We start from the raw sequence: 6,000 nt of genomic DNA, 5'->3' as shown, positions 1-6,000 counted from the left end.
GGGGTTGGCAAGGAGCCATCCCCAGATCTGTTGAGCATGAAGGGAAAGCGCTCGAGATCTCGTGCCGCCTTGCTTTCGGAGGTAAAACATTGTTGTAGTATTGTTCGTCCTGATAGGTACTGACAAACCCGTGATCTGAGGCAGGAAGGCTTTCAGACCCAGGAATACTGCCTTGTGTTCCAGAATGTTTATGTGGCACTACGGTCCTGTTTGGACCACTTGCTGTGTAATTCTTGAAGGTGAGCCTCCCATCTGTCCATTGACGCATTTGAGGTCAGCACCAGTTGTGGCACAGTGCGGATGAAAGAGAGCTCCCAAAAGGTTTTCCTTGATCGTCCACCAGGTCATTGCAGCTGAAATGTGAACCTTGTCGTTGAATGAACCATGAGACTGAATCCCCTGTGCATTGAGCTGCTCCTGTAGCAGTCACATGCGGAGATGGCAATCAGGGATTTGCTGGATGCAAGAGGACATCATCCCCAACATGGACTTGTACTGTCTCACAGAAACTAACTTTTTTGTTGAAAGACGTTTTGTCGTACTCTGAATATGTAATATTATCTCTCGAGTGGGAAAGGCTGTGTCGAGATCCGTGTTGAGAAATGCACCCAGAAAAATCATCGTATTGGCAGGAATAATGGATGATTTTTCCAGATTGATGCGAAGACCTAAAGACTGGAAGAGATCCTGACAGGCTCTTGTTGAAATTTCAGCCTTTTGAAAAGTCTGAGCTTCTATGAGCCAATCACCAGGTAGGGAAACTCCTGGTGACCTGAACGTCTTAAAAAGACCGCTTTGAATTGGTAATGGCGCTCTGCCACTTCGAAACCTGAGAAATTTTCGATGCTGAGTGTGGATGGGAATATGAAAATAGGCTTCAAGGAGATTGAGAGAAGCCAGATAATACCCTTTGTCCATGAGAAGAAGAATCTCCTGAAGAGAAAGCATCCTTAAAGATTGTTTTTTGATGAACATGTTCAGCATTCTGGGGTCCATGACCTGTCTCCATTTTCCTGTTTTCTCTTTGATGAGGAAGAAGTGAGAATAAAACCCCCGATTTTGTGGGCTGAAGGGTACTTCCTCTATTGTCTGTTTGAGAAGAAACAATTGTTTCTCCTTTTTAAGATCCGGAAGTTGATGCAGCTGAACTTTCCTCAGTGGAACATTTGGAGAATGAAGAATGAATTCCAGGGTGTGGCTGTGCTGGAAGATGTCTAGAACACATTTGTCTGAAGAAATGGAGCCACATTTCTGAAAGGATGTGGAGAAGACTGCATCATGGCCTGAGACTATGGTGGGAGGGGTCTGATGAATGTTTTTGTCTCCTATTGAAATCATGGGACTATTCAGCAGATTGCTGCCTCTTACGTCCTGCTGGTCTCGAATAAGACAGGTAAGCGTTGGATTGAAAAGACCAGTTGCATGGCTGATTGGTATTCTGAGGATATGGCTGATACTGCTGTTGAAATTGTGGATGGGATAAGAAGTGACCCGCACTTTACCCCGAAAGGACTGAAAACAGCGCTGCTGGAGACTGCCTAAGGCCTTGGCCATGTCCGCATTTATGGATTTTAGTGCATCTATGTGCTTACCAAACAAGCACTCTCCATCAAATGCCATGTCGAGAACTTTGGCTTGAACCTCCGGACAAAAGGTGGTTGCCCTTAGCCATACCAGGCGTTGCAGAACTGCTGCTCCTGCCATTTGGCAAAACGCAGTAGAGGAGACATCTGTGGAAATTTCAATGAGCTCCGAAGATGCTATTTCTCATTCCAACATGTCCTTAGCCTCTTTCTTTTTATCGTCCGGGAGATACTCCAACAGAGCAGAGATGTCTGACCACATCTGTCAGTCATATCTCCCTAGAATGGGTATGGCATTAGATAGCCGCCAATGTAAAGAACCTCATACCGATATTGTCAAGGCAGCACCCCTCCTTGTCCGGTGGAGCTGTACATGGAGATGCTGGATTCTTGGCTCTTATTTGCTTTGCCTGCATAATGACAGAATCGGGCCTCGAATGACCAATGAGTCATGCGGGCGAGTTATCAGGAGCCTTGTATTTTTTATCCAGTTTTGGAATTACAGCTGGAACGGAAGCAGGTGTTTTAGTCCTTCTTGCTATAGAAAATCAACTATAAGGATTGCTCTTACAGACCGTTGTGTGCCTGTCTTAAAATCATATAGGAAACATTTGGTGTGTTTAGCCGGCATTGGCAAGTCAAAACATTTGGAGGCACGCTCCGGAAGATCATGAAATCCTCCAATATCTGCAGGAGGTGAATCCGCAAAAGGAGGGATGAGAAATGGTGGAATGGGGCTATTTAGTCATCCCATTCATCATGGTCATGGTTGTCTGTGTGTATTTCTCCTTCCTCTGTCTGTTGTTGTTCAGCATCTTGGGTATCCTCCGTGATAACTGTAGGAGGAGAGAGAACTTTTTCCCTGGTGGATTTGGGAGTGCTTTGGCCAGCTAGAACACTAGGAACCTATTGAGGAAGTAAAGGCCTCTGAGGAGCATTTGCGTCCAAGAAACGTCTGTAATAATTTTCAATCATATGACGGAGATCCAATACCAGAGAAACTTGAACGTTCACCGACAGCTCCCTAAAATGATGACGCTCCTCCTCCCTATCATCATAAGGGTAACGTTCCTGGAATGAATCCGGCTGCTGCACAGCAGAAGTATCTCTCTCCACAAAAGAATATTCTCCTGCCAGCTAAGAAGATGGATCATTGTCATCAATGTCCTCATCATCAGAATCTTGGCATTTGACCCGTAACTGTGATGCCCTGTAGGCAGGGCCAAACAAACTTTCATCCTCTGACTCTTGGAAGTCCAAAAAGCGAGCAAGGAACAAAGGAGAAATCTTGGAGAAACCATGGATTTGCTTGGCTGAAGGAGGCCCAATTTTCCCCTCCGTTGATGGTCCCGTCGATGGGCTCGACGATGGTGCCGTTCCTGATGTAATTATCAACAGTGCGTGGACGATCTTTTGACTGTAAAATTCTTGTCAACGGAGAAGGCCTCAAGGACAATGCTGTTGTTACCGTCTGAGGTGATCCCACCAATGATACAGCCGTCGATGGTACAGAAACCTGGTCCCTGACAGGAATCAGAGAAGCAGAAGGTGAAGAACACTTTGAAGTCTCTACCTGAGGTTTTTTGTGGTGTTTCATCTCAGATTTGTCCTGGGCTTGGATCTCTTAGAGCCCTCATGATGGGAAGAGGAACTGTCTTCCTTACTTTTCCTTCAGGAAGAATGGGACTTTTCCTCAAGTTCAGACTCCGAGTCTGAAGCAGCCTTCCTCTTCCGGAGCCAGAGTAGTAGCATACTCTCCCTGCTCTTGAGGGTTTTAGCTGAAAAAGTGCGACAATATTTGCATTTGCTGGGTTTGTGGTCAGGGTAGAGGCAATATGAGCACTGTTTGTGGGGGTCTTCAGAGAACAGCCTACACTACCCATGGGCCTTACAGGGCCTAAACAGCCCTTTTTAGACTCCCAACAAGAAGGAAAGGAAAAAATATATATAGTCCAGAAGTACCTTGAAAGTAGCAGAAGCTGGGACTGGGAGTCAAAAGTTGAAGATAGAATATGGTAACTGAACAGAGCTCAGAGAGACTCTCTATCACACGAGGTGCGGTAAGAAATCTGAGGTATAGTGGCTCTGCAGGGGAAGGGAACTCAGAGGTCTCTACTGTGATTGGCTGAATTTTGGATGTTATGAAATAAGGTTAAAGGGTTACTTAGGTGAGTTTTATGTTCTATTGAGGTATATATATGGTGATGTTTTAATACTGCTATTTCTACTGTTACTGTGGGACTCTGACCATGACGACGGGGAAGATTCAAGCATGTGAATCTAAAAAAGATACAATACTGAAGAATCAAGGGACCAGCATTACATCTTAAAAACTATGAACATGAGGACCTACAGAGAATGAAGAAAGCTTTAGTGACAATAATAGTAATGTCAAACCCAAAAAGAAGAATCCGTAATTATATAAAATCTCTAACATAAGATGGAAAAAAGAATAATGACTATAAATCTAAATCAGATTAACCCTAACCATTAACGGTCTTAACCTCTCCCGTAACCAAACATTGAGTCTAATCCTAAACCTTGCTTACTTATATGCTAACTTGAATAGTAACCCTTAACTCACGTCAACTTAAAACTCGTATATTTTTAAATATATGTTGAAGTGCTTCATATATTTGCCATAACAAAGACACATCTAAAGTGTCTTTTTCTCATAAATACATAAGAACAAAAGTTCATGATCACCAATTTCCCTCATACTGCTTTTGAGTTTGTGGGTTTTTGCATTCTAGTTTCTCATACTGACATAATTCTAGACATTACACATCTAACAAGGCAGAGGCAGTGTTTCTGTCAATTTACCCTCCCTTTCTTGATTAGCTTAGAAATGTGGAGTCTTTTAGTAAGTTTCCAAAACGTTATTTCTGTCTTCAGAGAAGTAACACTGTTATGAACCAAGCAAAGTCCTCAGTACATTACATTATGCATCCTTTCTTCATGAAAACACCATGTCACAATGATGGTAGCCCCACCCTAAACAGGGCAAGCCAACCGTCACTGAGTTTCCCAGTGTAGGGAAGGTAGGGAAAACAAACAATGGCCCACTCACAGGAACACCAATTGGTGTCAGGGTATTTTGTTTTTTTATGCAAAAACTTTCAGTTTAGGTGTTTGTAAAAAAACAAAATAAATGTCAGCAGGCTAAAAAATCCACACCTGGCTGTTTTGCGTTCGCTTGAGCCCCTAGTGCACCTACTGCAAAGGCAGGTACATTTAACACTCAGAGATGCCTGCCAGGCAGGTGGGGATCTCCAAGCCTGGAAGGCTGTCACGCTTTAAATGAGTCCAACAGTACTTTTCATTTCTGTGCATCCTGACACATCCTGCACTGTATTTATAATGCAATAGTCAAAACTACAAGTGACAGAATGCATAATAAAAATGTAGACTTAGTGAACTACAGACACCTTCGATCATAGTCAGATGCATTTCACCTGCTGAGAGACAAAGATGTTCAATGTTGTGTATATTACTTGGAGATTGTGGAGCTCAAAAATATTTATTTAAAAGAAAACACTGAAAATCCGATGGTAGAGAGAAAGAACAATAGCTCACGAAAACATCTCAGAAATATTAGTGCTCCAGGACTGTAATAATACACAGTGACATGGCTAATGTTTTCAAAAAATTATAAAGGATAGACTGGCCCGTCCTAAACTAATTATTCCTTGATGGCTGAATGGCCAAGAATAGGCCACACTGGCTAATCTCAATTCCCATCTACCATGTGGTTTCCATTTATACAGCATATCTATCCACAAAAACACTCTGCAAAGGAATTAACAGTGAAGATTGCTACCATGTTAAAAGCTCACATGTAAAATATTAATGCCACACTATGGAGGCACATGTAATACACGGTGGTGCTTATGGGAGTGAATGGGCTACCCTGTAATCTTCTTAAAAGTCATGGTACAATTCACTTTTGTCAGAGTAGCAGTACCTCACTCAAGCAGCAACCCAGCCTGCCTGCTCACAATATATCCAATGATTAGGCTTCCTTCTGAGGAGAGAATTTGATGATTACAACCACTTAATAAAAACCGAAAACCTCGTTGCCTGTAAGGTTTCGTATTTCAGCAGCTGGCTAAGGCAAGCCAATAGTTTAAGTAACGAGTATCAGAGAATATCAAAGTTACAAAATCAATTCACATAAAAAGGCAAGCAGGTCTGTACCATGCACTAGTGGCACAAGTTGTAGTCAATTGAAAGCAAGGATGAAATGGGAACAGCCTGCAGGATGCTACAGAATCATCTGGGTACATAATGGAGGGTCAGAGTGACGTCATAACCAGCAGGAGCGTTCAATCACATCAACCCCAAGCCAATAGAACCATATATATATATATATATATATATATAAATATATATATATATATATAAATATATATATATA

This window comes from Lissotriton helveticus, chromosome 7 (assembly GCF_964261635.1).
Source record: "Lissotriton helveticus chromosome 7, aLisHel1.1, whole genome shotgun sequence".
NCBI lineage: Eukaryota > Metazoa > Chordata > Amphibia > Caudata > Salamandridae > Lissotriton > Lissotriton helveticus.
Note: the sequence above shows the minus strand (reverse complement) of the source record.